The sequence below is a fragment of the Mesocricetus auratus genome, unplaced genomic scaffold (genome assembly GCF_017639785.1).
Source record: "Mesocricetus auratus isolate SY011 unplaced genomic scaffold, BCM_Maur_2.0 Super-Scaffold_6730, whole genome shotgun sequence".
Lineage (NCBI taxonomy): Eukaryota > Metazoa > Chordata > Mammalia > Rodentia > Cricetidae > Mesocricetus > Mesocricetus auratus.
Window position 1 is genome coordinate 9,608,754 of NW_024429184.1, and position 21,075 is coordinate 9,629,828.

General features: G+C 37.4%; 1 long non-coding RNA gene across 2 annotated transcripts in view; it reads right to left on the bottom strand.

The window, feature by feature from the left end:
- Positions 1-399: 399 nt before the first annotated feature.
- Positions 400-21,075, bottom strand: part of LOC121138930 — a 28,226-nt gene continuing 7,550 nt past the window's right edge. Inside the window, exons 2-5 of one of the 2 annotated variants that reach the window (XR_005875788.1) lie at positions 16,113-16,204; positions 9,717-9,834; positions 3,718-3,757; positions 400-1,520 (exon numbers count right to left, since the gene is read on the bottom strand). This is a non-coding gene — a long non-coding RNA (uncharacterized LOC121138930). Of the gene's footprint in view, positions 1,537-3,717; positions 3,758-9,716; positions 9,835-16,112; positions 16,205-21,075 lie in introns of both variants that reach the window. The other variant, XR_005875787.1, reaches the window with a different exon arrangement.

Consider the following 21,075-nt stretch of genomic DNA (forward strand, 5'->3'; position numbering starts at 1 on the left):
CAGTAAGAGGCCTAAACCATTGACAAAACAGTTTCTAATTGATATACGTCTTTGTGTATTTATTTGGGACCAAACGGCTGTAGGTCCAGTGGAACAAAATCTCCATCTAAAGTAGTTAGTTCTTTTCTGAGATCTAGGACCTCACTATCCCCAGGTATTAACCAGATATACAATACCAGGTATGGTTCCCTTGCTGTTGAATATAGGCCTTAAGGTCAATTAAAATCTGTTGCTTACCACCAAAATATGAATATCACTATTGCATATCTTGCTGTGCTGGTGGTTGTTGTGATTCATAGATATTGCAGCTTGTTAGGACTATGATGCATCTGTCTATATGTCTGTGTGTGTGTGTGTGTGTGTGTGTGTGTGTGTGTGTGTGTTTGTGTGTGTGTACACATGAGTGTGGGTGCCTGGAAAGGCCAGAAGAAGGTGTTACATCTGGGGTGTGACAGGCTACTGTGAGAAGGCTGATGTGAGTTCTCAGATCATAACCATGATGCTCTGGAGAAACACTGTGTTTTTAACTACTGTCCCATCTCTCTAGTCCCAAATATTTTGAAATCAATTTACCTATATGTATACTAAAAATGAGTAAATTCTATAATTAATATAACAAAATATTAGGAGATTAAATAAACATTGTATTTGAAGTTATTTGGGGTTTATTCTCTTTGTGATACAATTAAACTGTCTAATCACATAATTATGTTTTGCAATATATAATTTAAATTTGCTAGTACTCACAGCTTTACCAGTCTTGAAATTCTTCTTTTACTTACTTGCTGTCATAGCTTACTAACCCTATTTTTAAGGAGGTGTGGGGCTGTATGCTTGCAATATCAACATTCATAAAGCTACAAAGGTGAGAACAGGAATTCAAAATAATCCTTGGATACATAAAAGATTTCAGGCAAGGATGGGCTACATTAAACTCTGTTTCAATGAAGCTACAAGAAGAAGAAAGTATTTTAGATGAAGGTATATCAGATAGTTATACAGAATTCTAGGAACTATATAGGAAAAGCAAAATTGTATAGTAGAAGAAAAAATGCATTCACCATTACTCAAGTGCAAAAACACAAAAGAACTAGAGGAAGCCAAGGACTACCGGGAGCAGGAGAAATAGTCTTCCCTAGGGATGAGCACTTCAATTGTTACTCACTTTCAAATAACGGAGATTGAATTATTCCTGACAATATATATATACTAGTAGCATTATACAGACTGAGCAGATTGTACTTATATTTTTAGAAACACACACACGTATGTAACAATTAAGGACAAAAAAGAGGCAATGAATTTGAAACATAACAAAGAGAGGTACATGGGAGGGGTTTGAAGGAAAAGTAAAGGATATAATTATATTAAAATCTCAAAATATTTAAATTAAATTAAAATTATTAAAAATGATACTGAATATACCTTAAGAAGGTTTTCTCTTGTGAGTTACTGTAGTCTGGATCTACGAAGTCATTCAAAAGTCCTTTTGTTGAAGGCTGTCTCTCAGTTTGGAGCTGCTAAAATGGTAGAATCCTTAAGACACAGGAGCAAATAGGAGGTCATAGATTATGGAAGATATGTCCTCAAAGGGAACTATAGGATTTCGGTTTATCTTTGCTTTATGAATAACATGAAGTAAGCAATGTCTCCACATAATACGCTGCTTTCCAACATGCTAAAAAGTAACAGAGCCTCCAGGGAATGTACTCAACCTTCTAAAACTGCAGGCTTAAATAAGCCTTACCTCAGGTGTTTCTTACAATAATAGAAATCTGACTAGAATGGAGACAAATAACTGTCTATTTACACAAAGGGCATTTTCATTTCCTGAGTTTATTAACTTAAGCATGTTTCACGAATGTACCTGTTACAATACTATAAAATACCCTGAATATGACTATGATTCCCACATTTGCTTCTAGACTAGGAAGTTAAATGGAAACACATCGTCCTTGACATCTGTGATCTAGTGAAATCTAGTGTTACCAAATGAGCAAGAACAGTTTAGGAGATAATGTCGATGGTACCACAGGATTAGTGTATAGAAATGTATTCTCAACGAGCACTTCAAGGAGCAGTTTTCAACTGACCGTGTAGAAAATGATTGTCAGCTCAGAAGTGCCTTCGAATCAGGGCATAGACAATCTGTTAATGCTGAAAGTGCAGCCATGTTTAGTCCTCTTCTGTCTTCCCCACAGTTCTCTCAAGCAAAGGATTCGCATGAACAAACTCATAAGGATATTAGAAAAACTTGGTCTGTAGGCCAGTGTAGTATGTGCAAGTCCCTGGGTCAAATCAACAGCAACACATCAGAAATGTGTTCAGAGTGGGTGCGGTTCACAGCACACACTGCCATCTCAGTACTCAGGAGGCAGAGGCAGGTGGATTGCTGCAAGTCCCAAGTCAGCAAAGACTGTAGTACGAGAGTTTTCTTACCCCAAGGGTCAGGAAAGTATTTGATTTATTCAGTGCCTCAGCAGCTCCCATTCTGGCTTCTTGAATTTGTGAGAGATTAGAACTCACTTGGAACTTTTTCACTTCTTACAAATCTCATTATCTGGATATTATTTCACCATTTTCTTTCTTTTTGTCAGAAGTTTAACTATTCTGACTTGTAATTTTTCTGTCTTGACAAGTGTTTAAGTCCACCTTATGTGTTCTTGGCTCACCTTTTTAATTTTGTGGGTTGTTTTCTCTTGCCAAATTTAGGTATTTTTTTGTTTTTATTCCATTACATTTTGCTAAATGACTACTTGACCTTCTGTTTTGCTTCCCTCCTTCTGGAACCCTGAAATAAATTATGAACAATACCTTTTTGTTTACTCCCACAATTCTAGGCTTATTTTGCTCACTCTTCTGCCGTTTCCTCTACAGCTCAGACTAAGATATTTCAAGAGCCTTTCTGCTGCTGAGCCCATCATCTGAGCTCTTCAGATTGCTGTTTGCATTTTGGCAGCTCTAAAATTTCCTTGGGAGTTTTCTGAAACATGCTATTTCTTTGCTAAAGCTTTCTATTTGCTCATTTGTTTCAAGTGTTTTTGTAATATCTCACAGAATCAATCTTATAATGGCTACTTTAAAATCTTCATGGCTTATTCTGATGTCTATTCGACCCAGCATTGGTATCTATTCACTATATTGTTGTTCTCATGTTGACAGCTGGGTATTTTCATTGATGCTATGAGACTTTAGATAATGTTTAGACTTCAAGTCTAGTTAATTTCTCGGTCCCCATACAAGTAAGGGGGATGGAATGTGGACACTGACCTGTGATTCTAACTGGAAGCTTAGCCACTCGGCTTTTTCAGAAACTCTCTGTCAGTGCAGTGTAGAAGGTCTAATTGCCTAGCTGACCTCCACTATGAGGCAGGTGACAACAGTGAACATTGTGAGAATCCATGGGCCTCCTCTTAAATCACCCTGGCTGGGCTTACCTCATTTCGTGGGGACAAGGAAACCTATGACTTTTGGCTTTCTATGACATCACTCTGCTAGGAGACGTTTGGATTCCTCATCATTTCAGAAATATGTAAGTACAGATGCCCTTTTGATGGGATGGATAGGGAAAGAATCAAATTTGTTGTTCTCACTTGATTTGGGGCCAAGTGTGAATGCAATGGCTGCTTTCTAAAAGGCTTTTTTTTATATAAATGGCTCCTGATTGTCTAGCTATGGAGAACAAGATTGTATCAGAACTTTAATCTTCCGTCTCACCTTTGGGAGTCACAGACTGTTGACTTTTCCAGCTCCAAGTCTAGACCATCCAAGGAGAAAAGAAAAACAGGAAAAGGTCCATGAGATAACCACTCTTGTTCTTTAGGTCTCAGTATCACAGATGGCCTTCTTGTAAAACATTAGTTGACCATGAACTTAGTGGCACAGTAGAATATAACTATTCCATTTCCACAGCATCACAAACAAGCCTTCTGAAATAATTTCTATAATAATAGTTTAAAAACTTTGTAAAATCAGTGTGTCTTTCAAGTTGTAAGTGAAAATAATTCATCTTAAAGCAGCATTTTTAAAACATCAAATACTATCGCAAATCTAAATGTGCAGTGAAAATACATGATGATGAACAGAACAACGTAGAGTTGAATGTAGTCTGTGTTGCTCTGTCCATTACCATGCAGGAAACCAATGAAAAGAGGACATTCATGCACTAGTCCATCTGTATCACCCCACACAAAATGGTAGACAAACTGGAAGAACAAACATGAAGAGGAAAAAGGTCAGACAGGATACGAATGTAGCTATTTCATCTACAAGAGAGCAATTGAAAGGTTATAGTAGAAACAAAAACAATAGAGTAAAATCAAAATAATACTCTACAAATTATATGTATATATTAAAACCAATTTCTTTTTTATATATTGTCTGATAGTGAGATTAGTGAAATGCTTCAATTTACAAATACTAAACAGGTTATTAAAAAAAAACTGGGTTACGATTGAAATTTAAAATTGAACCTGAGAATTAACCATTAAACTAAAATACGAATGAACAATGTAACCTATTTGCTTTTTTTTACTTAAAAATGGTATTTTTATTTTGCAGTTAAAATGAAAATATGTTTGTTTTATTTCTAAGGTGCCATACAAAATAATACGCTTCTTTATGGCACATGTTTTCATACCTTAATAATATGGATACTAAATTCTTTTAAGAATGCAGTAGCTGATGGAAGCAGAAGCAGACACCCACAGCTAAGCACTGAGCTGAACTCCTGAAATCCAGCTGTAGGGAGGGAGGAGTGATGAACAAAGGGGTCAAGACCATGCTGGGGAAACCCAGAGAAACAGCTGACCTGAGCAATTGGGAGTTCATGGGCCTCAGTCTGACAGCTGGGGAACCAGCATAGGACCCAACCAGGACCCCTGAATGGATGTCAATTTGAAGGCCTGGGCAGTCTATAAGGCCTCTGGCAGTGGAACCAGTATTTATCCCTAGTGTATGAATGGACATTGGGAGCCCATTCCCTATGGAGGGATACTCTCTCAGCCTGAATACATGGGTGAGGGTATAGGTCCTGCCCCAAATGATGTGATAGACTTTGATGATTCCTCATGGGAGGCCACACCCTCTAGGAGGAGTGGATGGGGTGTGGGATAGGGAGATGGTGGGGTGCCTGGAAGGATGGGAGAGGGAACTGGGATTGATATGTAAAAAAGATTTTTTCTAATTTAATAAAAATTTATAATAATAAAAAAGAGAATTTCATATACAAACAAGTACTTTATTTGTATTATTATCTCTCTTCCTCCCAACTCCTCCACTGTCTTTCATCTTGCTCCATACTCCCTTTCAAGTTTATGGCCTCATTTTTCTTATTTTTGTGACATATGGAGAGTGATTGTTGCACAATTTTTGAATTTGGAAGTCTAAAATAATTTTACAGCATAATGTAAGAAGGATATATTCCTTCAGCATAGTTAATGGGAAAATTTGTGTACTTGCACTTTTTTGTTTCTGCATGCTGCCTACATTATTTAATCACATCACTTCTGCCTCCTGTGGCCTCTTTTGATGCCTTCCTTCCTTGCTTCCTTCCTTCCTTCCTTCCTTCCTTCCTTCCTACTTATAGGGACCCTGAGACTGTGTTGGGTCTACCTAGAAGGATTTTTCCATCTTAAGATACTTAAGGTAATCACATTTACAAAGTATTTATTTTAATCTTATAAAGAGATATCCAGTTTCTAGGGATTATAGTTTAGACTTTTATAGTTATTGCTCTGCTCACCATAGGGACCAAATCAATATGACAAATATGGACAGATATAGTAGCAGCAACAACAAATAGAAGAATATGCCAGGCTTGCTTCACCTCAATAGCCATTTAAATCAAGGTCACCGGTCCATAACATCCAAACATTCCTTATTTGTCAGGGCCCACATAATATTCTGGAAATATCTTCCACCAGGCCGTGAATTCTAAGAGGTCAGGACTTCTGTTGTCTTTTAGATGTTGATTGATTGCCAACAGATGCTTGGCCTCGGGGAAATGACAACAAAAGCCTTGGGCCAGGGTGAGTCTGTGCCTACCCAGAGGGCTAGTGAGACATGCTGGTGTGGGGTACCTGAGGGCTTGTGTGTATGCTACAAAGGAATGTCACTAGAATTAAGATAAATATCTGTGATAAGCCATATATACATGATAATAGATGTCTTCTACCATTGCCCCCACCTTTGTGTGGTTACCTAAGCTGATGGAACAAGAAACCATGACCTTCAGTATTGACTGGGAGCCCTCCTGTTGCAACCAGATGTCTCTGTCTCATCCCTGACACCATTGGATAGCTAAGCCTTCCCTTATCCACACTCCTCCACTCAGGGTTGTTTGGCTGGTTCTGATTACAGCCCCAAAGACATCAGTCCAGAGTAGATAGTCCCTACAGCTAGGAGCTAATACAGACTGGACCATGACACTTATGTATCTTCATTGTTACTTCCTTGACACTCTAAAGTCCTTATACCCAGCCTATCTCATCAGTGTCATCTGCACATACTGCCTTGTCTTCTCTTTAACTCTAGCCTGGGGTACTTGTTTGCTGTTTCTCTGGCCTTCCAGCTGGCTGCCTCTTTTAATCCCATCATCATTTTCCTCAAGACTAAACTAATTACTCTCTTCCTTGTTTATAATTCTGGAACCCAAATTTAATGAGTACCTGTCTCTAATAGTATTCTGACATACTTTTGTTCACTTAATAAAATAGCAGCACTGATAGTCTATCATCATTGCTTATTTAACACCCAAATTGTGACTATGTTTATCTTTATCCATAATGTTTTGACAGCCATCTTTATATTCAAAATTTCATTTAACATTATTTGATTTGCCATTGCATGTTAGTACTGGACACCCTATGGAGGAAATAGGTGTTTTCCTCAGATGACAACTGTAATCTATTTGTAATGGTTGGTGAAAAATGTGGAACTAACTTCAGTAATTTCATACAAGAAAACCAATTTCTAATTGTAAGCCACATGACTGTGTTCAGTGACTGCAAATACACATTCCAAAACTGGCCAAAATGTTGTATTGGTTAAAAATAAACTTTCTCCTTTTGGTTTGCAAATTTCAAGTAATATGACACAGCTATGCACTTTTTTTTTTATTTTAAACAGTTTCTGAATTGTTTAAAAAATCTGAAGTATACCTTGCTAGCTTAGAATACCAAAAAATTTAAATATAATTAAAAATTTTAAGTGTGTTTTATTAGGTTCTTTCATTTACTTAGTATTCTATGTGAATTGTCTAAAGTATGATTCTCATCCTTCCTAATTCTGTGACAATTTAACGCAGTTTTTCGTGTTGTGGTAAACTCCCTCCAACAATAAAATTATTTTGTTGCTTTTTCATAACTGTAATTTTGCTACTGTTATGAATTGTAATGGAAACATCTGATATGCAGGACATGTGATGTGCACCTCCCCCCACCACTGAAGGAGTTTCCATCCACTGATTGAGAAGCACTAATCTAAAACAATTTGGCAACCACTTTATCCAGAAATAGTATTATTTTTTTTTTTGGTTTTTACAGGACAGGGTTTCTCTGTATTGTTTTGGAGGCTGTCAGTCCAGCTTGGCCTCGAACTCACAGAGATCCGCCTGCCTCTGCCTCCCGAGTGCTGGGATTAAAGACGTGTGCCACCACCGCCCAGCCAGAAATAGTATTCTTAAACTTCATATTCTCTAAGATGAATTTTGTAGGGTTGATAAATATTAACCATTTCCTGTATTATTTCTATTTTTATAAATTTTGCACTTTTCAAATGGCAAATCAAACTTTACAAATATTGGGAATTATTACACAAGAATTTTATTTTGCATTTCCTTTAGACTTACGTTCCTTTTATATGAAACAAATGTAATCACTCTGAGATTATTCTCATGTAGTAAGTTTTGAATCTCTAGTAAAAGTAAAGATAACCTGAATGCAAATTTCAGGTGTAAACTAATGATAAGTCGTGCTCAGTAAAGTGGTTGGGTGTTTTGTCGGCAAACATCTCTCCCTTGACCATGTCAACCATTGTAAATACAAAACACTAAGTAATACCCAAGGGCCAAGCATAAATATTCCCATTACTCAATATACTGCCTGCCTGCATTTAACTTAGGCTAACTATTTGAATCATAGACCTTACAATAGAACGTTCTGAAATTCAATATAACGCATATACAAAAAATGAATTATAAAATGTCAATCAAAATATATCCTGCCACACACACAGCATGTGGGCATAGAATATAAATGGACATGAAATCAATGAAAAGAGCAATAACCAGAACTGTATCTTTAGACCTTAATTCATTTGTACCTCATATAAACTGTTAAAATTCAATATTCCAAGCAGTTATAATGGATAAAGAACAGCTAGAAAAATAATGAGAAAACAGTTTTATATATTTCTGGGAAAACAAACAAACTTAAAAATGGATATGTCATATCAAAACTCCTCTAAAGTTATCCTTAAAATATAACTTGTATAAGTCAGAGTTGTCTGTAGGTCAATACAGATTTTTCTTAATCCAGTCTTGTTGGTATCTTATTTTTATTATATTGTTATCTATTGCACACACACACACACACACACACACTTATAACTGTGTTATTTGAACAACACTTTTAAAGTAAAGCGGTATATAGGATGATGTGGTTTTGAATATAAAATGTCCTCTTGTGCTCATGTTTGAATGCTACGTCCTCAGCTTTTATCACCATTGGGAAGACTGTGGAGCCTTGAGGGAATGAGATGGCTTGCAGACGTGTATCACAAGAGGAGAGCCATTGAAGTTTACACCCACTAACTTTGCTATGGTTCTCTCTACTTCCTGCGTAGTGACCAGTCCCCCATTTTAGCAGCCATTACAGGCTAACATGTGCTTGCATGACCTTGCCGCTCCTGTCCTGGTCACTAAGGTCAGATGCCCTCCTCATGGCAAGGAACTAATCAGAAGTTAGCTGGCAGGGCTGTGCTTTATGGCTCTGGGTGTGCTTTACAGACAGTGCACAACAGTGACGTACAGAACATAGCAACAGCTCTAGGAGGGCTTATGGGCCATTACAACCAGTTGACCAATCAACACAGGGCAGGTCACCCAAACCTGGAAGCGCACCAATCCTGAGACTGTTTCATACCCCCTAGACACTCCCCTTATGCTGCCCTTTAAGATCCCTGCCTCAAGGTTGCTCGGGGTCTTTCTCCAGCCAATTGTCATGGTGGTGGGGTGAAGGGCCCCAGCTAATGGGGTTAGCTCGTTAAACATCTACAATAAAAGACTCTTTGCTTTTGCATCAAAATGGGCCTCATGGTAATTTTGGGGTTCAGAATTTGGGCACAACACCTGGTTCTAGCCATTAACCAACTCTCTCACTGCCCAAACACTTCCTCTGGTTTCTCTGACATGATTGGAATTTTCTGAAACTGTGAGCTCACCTACATAAGTGGTTTCTGCTATGTATTTTGTCAGACCAAGGAAAAAACTAACATACAGAGTGTGCTTTCTGTTTAACAAAACCAAAGCAACTGTTGTCACACAAAAATTTTATCATACTCAATTAATTTCAGTTAGTGATATGGTCTGATATAACTGGGGGGAAAAGATAAAAAATGACTGAAACTTGACTTGGCATGCAAATAGCTCTTGAGAAGATCCACATTACCAAGACCAAAGAACTGACAATTGTATGAACAATGCCTATCTTAGTTACCTTTCTTATTAATACATGCAACTTAAGGGAGAAGAGGTTTCCTTGGACACACAATTTGGGATTTCCAGCCATGTGTTGAGGAAGTCACGGCAGCAGGATCTTAGAGCAGCTGGATACACTGGCCATGAAACAGAAAGCAATGGCATGTTAGGAGCAGGACAGATGGTTCACAGGGTTAGAACACTTGCAGTTGCAGAGGACCTATGTCCAACCCTAGCAACCCCATGGTGGCTCACAGTCATCCATCACTCTGGTTCCAACGGATCTGATGTTCAGTGTCCTTCTCTTTTTGTTCATTCTGGCTCTCCAACCCATAGAGTGTTACCCTCTTCTTTTAAGATAATTCCTTCAATCTCAATTAACCTAATCTAGAACATCTCCCACAAAAATGCCTAGAGGCATGTCTCTTCATAAATTCTCCTAGTATCATGTCAAGTTGGCTAACAATATTTACCACTAAAATAATCAAACAGAAAAAAGCATTGATGAAAATCAAATTTCCATTTGATTTTATTGCTTACATGTCTCCCATTATAAATACTACTAAAGTGATGCTGTATCGTTTTCCTGTTTCTCTCATGGCAGCAGGAACAGCTATATATTTTGTGGGGTTGAGAACAAAGTATAATTATGGACCACTTTAAAAATAATCATCAAAAATTTCAAGATGATCAATGAGTATTAACACAAGCATAGGGTCCTTCTAAGCATGCATCCCAATGTAACTGCATCATTCACATACCTATGAAACCAACCTTTGAAAGGAGAGTACTAAAATGTTTTCTTAGTGGCATTGTTAAAGGCCATTAAAACATTTAATGTTACCCAAACTTGGGAGACTTTTGGGCTTTTCCCAGAGTCACTCTAGCCTGAAACTCTCAGCTCATGGTCACAAGCTAGTTCTCCAATTCAGACTTGCTAAGCCTCACAGATCACTGACATTGGGGGAAGATTTGGTAAGTTAATTGGAAATTCCTAAAGGAAGGGATTGTTAAAAAGAGTTTTTCCCCCATGCTAAAAAATGGAAAACACTATTGAATGCATATGATTGCATAATGAATCATTTTTAAAATGGAACATGAAGGGATGATCACCTTAACCAGGATTGATATACTATTAATTATCATTTTGATAATCTTCATTCTTGTTTTGATTATTCTTGGTTTGTGTATAAAAAAAGTTGTTTGATATGAGTGCTAAGATGCAGGCCTTAGAAAACCTTATTAAAGCAGATTATAGAATTATTCAAAACCAGACTGAGTAATTAAATGGGGAAACAAATTCAGCATTTCATTTTAAGGTTAATAAGGAACACTCTAAGGCCATAAGAGAACCACCTTTGGAAGTGCCAAATGAAGGAGATTTTATAGGAGCTACTTGGAAATCTGTGACAAGGTTAGTTTTAGAGACATTCAAGAAATCTGTAGTCTCATGTAGCATCCATTTACCATTCATAAATCAGATGATAAACACTTGGTCAGTTTGTGATAGGGTTATGCCTATAATTGGATAGATTTGATTAAAGCTGTCCTAGAACCTGGACCACAATTACAGTGAACTTCCTGGTTCAGAGAAGAGGCTAAGAATATTGAACAAAAGGCTATAGCTAGAGGTATGGATATCTCCCAAGATCAAATTCTCGAAGGAGATTATGCTACTTCAGAAAGTCAATGTCAATATGATGATCGCCTCTTGGGTTTAAGCTGTGCAGCAGCTTTGAATGCTTGGGACAGAATTGGAGAAGCAGGAAATAAAATTGAATCATTGACAAAAGTTATACAGAGCCAATAAGAAGCATTCATGGACTTCTTACAAAGACTATTATTAGCAGTCAGTCAAAAGATATTAGACTCAGAAGCTAGAAAAATAATAATTGAAGGTATGGCTTTTGAAAATGCTAATGCCCCATGCAAAAGGATAATTAGGCCTTTAAAAACAAGATCAGCTCCCCTGGAGGATTGAAGCCAATACAATTAATATTGAAGCTCATGGACCTATGACAATTCCTGGATAGGAGAGGTGATTTCAAGAGGTTTAAAGAAAAATCAAAATGTCAAATGTTTTAATTGTGGCAGACAAGGTCATCTGGAAAGAGACTGTAAATGGGGCATTTCCAGAAACAATTTTTGTAATAAATGTAATCCAAACAGAATGCCCCTCCCTTCTGGATTATGCAGAAGGTGTGGCAAAGGCAGGCACTGAACAAAAATATAGGTTGAAAAGAGATTATCAAGGTAATCCTTTGCCTTCAGGACATGCCTCTGTGACAAAACTAGTTCATTCTTTTCCTGCCACCATGGATGAAACTCTGACAATTAAATAACCTTATGCCTACTGAAAGAAAACATATTGTTCTGGATTATAAAAGAACTTTAGAAGCTAAAACAAAAAGTTCAGGAGAAGCCATAGATCAATTTTAACAAGGATTAAATTAGAACCTCCCCAAAGTTAGGGTTGGGGAATGGTTTTGTTTGTTTTTAAGAAAAATAAAAACAATCTTAAAGAATTTAAAGACCTTTGGACAAACAAGCATCCAAAGGAAAGAGAACTATGTGGAAAAATTACCAAGAAAAGAAATAATCCGACTTAATGTTATCTATGAAGTCTCCAAAAACAAAACAAAAAAAAGACTGAATCCAAGCTGGGTGGAGGTCGTATACATGCTTTTAATCCTATCACTTGAGTGAAAGAAAGAAACATTTTGAGGCAAGCCTGATCTACAAAGGGAGTTTCAGGACAGCCAGGACTGTTAAACTTGTAAATCAGATAGAGAAACACTGTGCCAAAAAAAAAAGAAAAGAAAAGAAAGAAAGAAAAAAATGGAACCCCACCACAATTTCATCAGGACTATGAGAACACCATTTAGCTGAACAATAACAACTGAAGATCTACTTAGGACTACAAACTGCTAAGAACAATTTCAATGAGGCGAACTGAGATGATCCAGCTTCACAGACACTGCTCAGAACAATTTCAAGGTGGCTAGCTGAGATGATTCAGCCTCACAAACTACTCTAGCCAGGACTTGAGACAAGCCCTCCACTTTTCCATTATGAAAAAAAAAAGGACAAAAATGATACAGCTTTACAGTTAACCCAAAATTTTTCTTGTTAGGTCCTCTAAAGTTGCCATTTCCCCCAGACAACAGGAAGTAACTTTAAGAAAACGATGCCCACATTGGCAATAGGTGGGGTGGCTGGTTTTTGCCCTTCATTGGGTTATGGATAACTGTCATTGTTTAGGGAGACTGGTTACAAAATGTTGTTGGTTATGGTCAGAAAGAAAGGTAAACAAAGGGGATTAGATTCATGATTTTGTTTTGGAAAAGAAAAGGATACAGATATGATTGGATAAAAGGGTAGATTATTTAATCTACCCTTAAATAGGAATCCAGCCATAGAGAAGAAGGGGAATGAATAAAAGAAACAAGACTGTGCTGGAAAAAAAAAAAAAACAGAAACAGATGACCTGACCTAGTAGGAGCTCACGGACCCCAGTCTTAAAGCTGTGGAACCAGCATTGCACCAAACAAAGCCCTCTGAATGTGGGTGCCAGCTAGGAGGTCTGAACAGTCTATGGGACCTCTAACAGGAGCCAGTGTATATCCCTACTGTACAAATAGATTTTGGGAACCCATTCCCTATGGAGGGATACTATTGCATTCCAAATATATGAAAGAAGGACTAGGCCCTCTGCCAAATGATTGAAAGACTTTGATGATCCTCCATGGAAGGCCTCACTATCCTTGGGGAATGGTGGGCAGTGGGTTGGGGGGGAATGATGGGGGGCATGGGAGGATGGGAGTTTGAGGGAATGGGTGATTGATATGTAAGATTATTTCTAAAATCAAAATTTATATCTTTTACATTTGATTGACATTTGTGTATTGTATACAAATGTATGTTGACACAAATTTGAGATTAATTTGTTAAGGCATGTTATACATATGTTTCTAATCTTGTTCAATGTATTGTACCTATATAGATCATTCAACGATGTAATGCAAATTTCTAGTTCTTGAAATTTATTATTACCAGCTATATAAGATAGTAAGGAAATGTAGATGAGTAATTAGTTCCCTATTACAATCAAACTTGTAATCATATTAGGTATGTTTTGAAAATCAAACAGACCAATTCTAGATAGACAGGTGATCTTCAAACACTTCAGAGATCTACAGACTATGGCATTTAAAATGTTTTAGTATTTTTATGACAATGAGACATGTCTGCTCAAGGCAGCACCAATCTACTTCACAGAAGCTGATGGGCAGTGAAGAAGATCCACATGGATTTTACATTCCCTGTCTCAAAAGTAAGCCACTGGGCAAGAAAGTGCCATTGCCTTGACTGCTGATAGTATGCTGTCCTAATTGGACAAGGAGGACACAAAAGAGTGTGACTGTAAACCTTGCCAATACAAGGCAGGACAGTCCTTCAGAAAATCCTGCTTCACAGAAAAGTCTGTCAGACATGCTAGGCCTAAATGCCAAAGATGAATGCCCCAACATTGCAGAGAAACCTTGGGTGGCTGTCCACGCAGCCACCTTTTTTATCATTTCTCTCATTTTTTGGAAGTCACTTAATGACAAATTCTGTTTACTCCTTTAATAATATTTTCTTCTTGGGTCTGTGAGGGAGTTTAAGACTAGTTATAATTTTTAAATTTTCATTGTTTACCAGACTCAGAAAAGAAATTCACTATGTAAGATATGTAAACTGTAAAAGGTTTAGAGGCATTAAATGATAATTTGATAATGCAAATTAGAATTTGAAATGAATTGGGTACAAGACTTTGAACTCACCAAGATAGAATGGATAATGAAGTATTTTGTCTGGACTTGTCAAATGAACATTGACTAGATATTTTCTCTGAATTTGTGAAATGAAAATAGACGGGGCATTGTTGACTAACTTATTGCCTGTATATATTATATATACTCATTGTATATAGTTTTTCTTAAGTTATTTTTAGCCTTCTTTTTGCATTAGACAAAAAGGACAATTGTGGTGATATATTATTTATGATTTATTGAAGCTTGCCTCAGGATTCAGGAAGCAAACTCAGCCACAAACCATAGACTCCAGGCGCACACCACCCTTAATCCCAGGAGCCAGAAGTAAGGAGGTGGTGGTACACCCCTTAATTCTAGGATTCAGAATTAAGAGGTAGAGAGGTCTCTGTGAGTCAAAGGTCACCAAGATCTACACAATATTGATCCATTCATAAATAGAAACAGCTCACACAAAGATGATCTTAGCACTTGGGATCACATGTCTTTAATCCCAGCATTAGGGAGGTGTGTAAGACAGGAGCAATGTCTTAGTTTCAAGCATTCATTCTCCAGCCACATTGAGTACAAGAGGGATTTATTCTCTAGTCACATTGAGGATAGCAAGACATTTAGTCTCAGGATTCTACAGCCATGCTGAGGAGAGGCAGCAGGATCAGCCCATTCAGTCTGAGGTAGAGGTAAGGGCTAGTGGCCTGCTACTTTGTTTTTCTAATTTTCAGCTTGAAGTTTGAGCCCCAGTATCAGTCTCTGTGTCTTTTTATTTTTTTATAATAAATACATTTTATTCATTAAATATAAAATAATTAATATTAAAAATAAATTGGGGACTTTGAGAGGATATCAGAAATGTTTTAATGGCATTATAAATAATATAAGTGATTTAATATTAGTAATTAATATAGAAAATTATTTAATAAGAATTAAATACTAATGTTAAAATATAGCATAGGCTTGGAAAATATATCAAAGAAATGTTTTGTTTATGGCACTTTATATTTCATTATACAATTATAAAATGCATTAAAATGGTGATATAATTCCATTAATAAAACATTTTACTGATATCAGTTCAATATCGAAGCTACTGCCAATGTTACCGGTTACTTGGTGATGAGACCCTAGGATTGGAAACACCACGTATTTTAATCACAGACCATGAAGAAATCAACCTGATGTTGACCTCAGAACTTCATCTCTGCTACTAACTTTCTTAAAGCTGGGAGGTGCTTTGCAAGCTCATGAAGAAAGAAAGTAGCCATCTGTCTTAACCAGCTGCGAAGCCTTTGAGCTACAACATCGACCAGGACTGGCAAAACACACCCGCCAGTACAACAGAACATCATGGGAGTAAACAACCACTTTCTGAGTGCGTGAAAGTTCTGCTCCACAAGATGAACCCCTTATCTGGCACAGTAACTGTACCAGGAACCTGTGGTTATAAAGGTCAAAAGGCCTAAGGGTGAGGCTGCTATTATTATTCTGCAAAATGGACATAGTATTAAACCAACTCCTAGTGGCTTATCTTTACGTTCATAGGCTTTCAACCTTCATAAAAGAAATTTCTATTTGCAGTAGATGGTGATTAACACAGAGAACCGCACCTGGTCCAGGAGCAGTGAATTAGAGACTGAAGAATGGTCACTCCTAAATGGTCGTATAAATCACACACTCTTCGGCTGAGGCTCAGAGATCCCTGCCAATAAAGAACAGAAAGATTGCAAGAGTTAGAGGTGGTCGGTGACTGCAAAATAATAGTATATCCTGAAAACATCAGAACAGCTGCACACATGAAATAACAGCAATATGACAACATACACAAACATATGCAAGCTCAGGTCAAACCAAATCCAATCGGGGAAAGAGCAGGTGAAAACCAAACCCCACCTCGAGCTAAATAGCTATCAGATATCCGAGTGCTAGAATTAAAGGCACACACCTCTATATAAAAATTGTTATGTAGAATCAAGCCAATAACTTAGTCCTAGAATAAAGGTTATCTAATTACCGGAGTAATAATGATCAATAATGATGAGTAGATAGAATTTCAGAATTTCGAAGCATCTTAAATTTGGATCTCCCAGGGCAAAGCTGAAATAAGGACTTAGGGGCAGGCAGGGTACCTGAGAGGTGGCAACAAAATCTTCTCTAAGGGGAAGACAGAACAAGAGGTAAGAAAGGAGGCTAGCAGCTACAGGAACACAATTGAGTGGGGGGAGATTTCAGGCTGCATGTGAAATACCTCTTGGAATTTTCCACCACAAAGAAGAAACATTATTCTTCTTAGAATAATGCTGGATAACTGCATGCCACCAGTCAAGAATTTTGAGACTTTGAAGAGAAAAACAGCCAAAGTTTGAAACAGGATTCTGTAGAGGAATTTAGCAGTAAAACTGTTGATGCTGAAGTCACAGACTGAAGGAATCTGACATGCTCTTCCCCACTGTGTCCACAAGTGAGAAATAAATAGAGGGAGGACACACAGCAAGAATGTGTTTATGCGATTTTAGAATAGAACAAAGCTGATTTAAACTGCTTACAATTGTTAGTGAGTAAAACAATGGGGGCTCAGAGGTAAAAACTATAGTACTTATATGTATGCAATTTTAAACTACAATTAAAAATATATGGACAATTTAAAGGTACAGGGCACTACATATTAGGCAGGAAAATCAAAACCCCATTCTGACATATATTTGAAAATTCTCTGATTGTCATAATTATTTATTATATAACTGCTTTATTTGTCATGCATTCAAATAGTTAATGGACACATACCAATTATTATTTCTGGAGGGTTTTTTTTTTGGTTTTATGAAACAGGGTTTCTCTGTATTGTTTTGGAGGCTGTCGGTCCAGCCTGGCCTCGAACTCACAGAAATCCGCCTGCCTCTGCCTCCCGAGTGCTGGGATTAAAGGCGTGTGCCACCACCGCCTGGCTATTTCTGGAGGGTTTTAATGTCAGTGCATCTTAACCAATAAAACACAAAGTAATCATAAACTCTCAGATTTCTGCTCTATAATGGAACTCAATACCCTAGACAGTCATGTCATTTTGGTCAAGTCCACAGCAAGTTACATGGCATATCCCCCTTTCCACACTGGTGCCTTAAAATAAATGGTCACACACCTAGAGAGACATGACAAATGTACTTCAATAAACTGTTTGTTTAGTCCCTCCCCAGCGATTTCTAGACCTATTGTCCATATCTCCACAGCAGCACTTAATGGAGTCTACAGTAATGCATCTTGTTACTGATCCAATTCTCCAGAAACTGGAAGGTTTCTCAGCATCACTGACTCATCCATCTATGAAGAAAGTTCAGTTTCTACCTAATACAGTAGGGAGTCAATGCCAACCTTCCAAATGAGTATGCAAAGCATTCTTTGACTCATGTCAGGCAGACCAACGGTGACAAACTACAAGCTATGTGTACCACGGCAAAACCAAATGGTATATCTTGGATAAGTCAACATCTTCTCCTCATTCTTATCTTTTGTCATCTTTGCAGTGAAGGTTATTGAGAAGTTTATCTATGTGTGTCTTCAAGCTCCTGTAGTTAATGATCTACAAGTCACAGCTGTTGACTCATTAGAAATGTACCCACAGTTCTCTACTTAGCTTTCCCAAATACCTTCAATGTTTTGTAGCCAATAGTGTGTTTGTGGGTAAGTATGTAGACATGATCAAAGGAAAATTACAGTTTTAAACCAAGGACTTAACAAAGTTTGTAACTTTTTCCTCTTGAAATTTGAATAGCAAGTATTTTTGTTTATCTGTTGTCTCCTTTTGAGTTCTGTTTCCGTTTCTAGATTTGCTCTGCAAAGCTAAAGATGTATTGTCAACCTGTCAGTAACTAAGTATGACTTGTAAGAATCCGTGTATCATATATTTTTTTTACTAATCTAGCTTCCTGCCAAGAAACTGGTAAAAATCTAAATACTGCACTCACTCTAGCAACCAATTTTAAGGAAATGTCCTACTCATAGAACTGGGAAACAGGTGAGAGCCAAGGGACAAAGACACTATAAACACAGAAGCTCACAGTCGCATAGATCTCAAGAGTCAGAAAACCTTTAGAAATAAAATTTGTATTACTGTTTTACTCACAGGTATTAAAAAAATAGAAATCAAGGAAGGAAATGAAAATGGAAACCATGAGGAATATATTCCAAACAAAGCAATGAATTAAAAGCATATGTAATGAATGCAAATATTAAAGGAAGCAATAGAAACTTTTAAAACAAAGCAAGCACACTTTAAAATATTAGCCATTTGATGACGTAACTTTATCCCACTCTAAGGGATTTAAAATGTTAATAGCAAAAGAATACTAGAATGTTTTAATGCAGGTTGACTAAATTCCAGTCAGAATCATGCTCCTCCAAGGCACTCACAGGATGTGATGACAGCTACAAATATGGCGATATGTCAGTGTTGTACCCTAAGGAAAAAACGTGAACAGGTGCTCATCCTATCTCAAGAGGGAAAAGACAGCGGGCATAAGCAGGCAGTAGGTTCTAGCAAGAAAGGGTTAGAAAACATCTGTGAAACCACCGTGGAGAATATCCAGAGGAATTGTCACATGTCTGACTGTATGTTTGTGTATTAAAAATGGTGATTCAACAAGATAAAGCTATCTCTAGGGAACAAAGCTGATCAGAAAAAAAGGGGCTAATCCCAAAGAGCTTCATGCTGCCCTATTGTATTTATATAATGTTCTTGAAACGACAAAATTTTAGACATGAAAACCAGACTTTTGTTTTTTCAGGGAGAGAACTGAGTAGGAGAAGTTAGTGTGTGACTATAACGGAGCAACTGCAGAGAGGATGCTCATGCAGTAGAATTGATATTTTGACTATAACAGCGGATACATAAATTTTTACCAGCAATAAAATTGCACAGAAGACAATTCACATTCACATGGTTAGGCAGGTTATACATGCACACAGGTATGCACATATATAATCCACATAGAAGTACACACAAGATGTGAAATCAGAATGATCTCATTGGATTTTGTCAATTTTGGTTTCTTTATTCATTATTGCATGTTACGGGAATCCTGCCTGGGTCCGGTCACTGCTTCAGCCCCCAAATAACACACAAAGAATCTATTAGTTACAATGTTGTTGGCCAATATCTAATGCTTCTTATTGGCTAGCTCTGTCTTTAGTACTGAACCATAACTACAATGTCTTAACTTACCAAGAATGCCAGTCTCATGTGTCCTCTCCTCCAGGGATCACATGGCGGCCCTGATACATTTCGCAGAATCCTCCTTATCTCCTAGTCCTGCCTATCTTGCTTCCCTATTTGCCAACAGTGTTTTATTCATCAACCAATAAGAGAGACATATTTACAGAATGACATCTCCTATCAACTGTATAATGTAGTACCTACCCAGGGTGTCCCCAGTGAAAGACACTGAGAACAGAGCAAATGTGATTTCTCTTCTTATTGATTATGAATGCATATGTTTCTGCAATAACATCAAAAGAAAAAAATAATTCTAAAATTCAGTGAAAATTTACATCTATCAAGCAAAACTGTCAAAGACCCAGTATGCCCTGAGAAAGAAGAAAATTTAGATGAAAATGAATTTAAGAAAAGTAACCAGCCTCATTGACATCCAGGGAAAAGCATTTTCAAGTCGCAGTTCAATTCTATCACACAAATAGTACTTGATAAAACAGCATGTTGCTAAAGTTAGAATAATCTGAGACTTAATTTCAGGCTTTGTATACACTGTCAATTACATAGCATATGCGAGTATACCGGCTTCTTTACTGATACTGTCAGTTTTGCAGTCTGCTATTGCTCCACAGATGAAATGCAAAATGAAACAGAGCAAATATATTAACCACACTAACACTTGTCTGTAGGTTGTTATCTTTAGGTTTAAAAATCCCAAGTCTTGTACAAAGCCCAGAGTCTGACTCAAAGTTCAGATTAACCTAGGCATGGTGACACATCCCTGTAACCCTAGCATGCAGAAGGTAGGGGTGAGAAGATCAGCAGGGCCGTAGTGGTACTTGCATTAATTCCAGCACTTTGGAGACAAGGCAGTTGGATCTCTGTGAGTTCAAGCCCAGCCTGGTCTCTAGAGCTAGTTCCAGGACAGAGACCAAAGCAATACAGAGAAACCCTGTCTCAAAATAACAACAAACACAAACAAAATAACATGGCAAAGATTTTGTGTGTGTGTGTGTGTTTGTGTGTGTGTGTGTTCACGAAATAGCTGCAGACTCAATTTGGCAGGCAACAGCACAGTAACAAATACACAAAATAAAATCATTGACAGCTAAGAGCATCTAAACATTAAGAGTTTCTAAATACAATCTTTTTTCACCTCCATTTCCAGACTGAGGAACTATCAAACACAAAGGAAAATAATTAGCTACCTGTAAATATGACAATTGGTAAATCAATGTGTCTGGGGAATGAGTAGGTGGGCATCATTTTACCCTTTCTCTGGGTGACCTATCATGACAGACTCGATATTTATGTTTCTTCTCTTCTGGATAGTTATTCATGCTCTTAACCGTTCTTTTGGCATTTTGGCA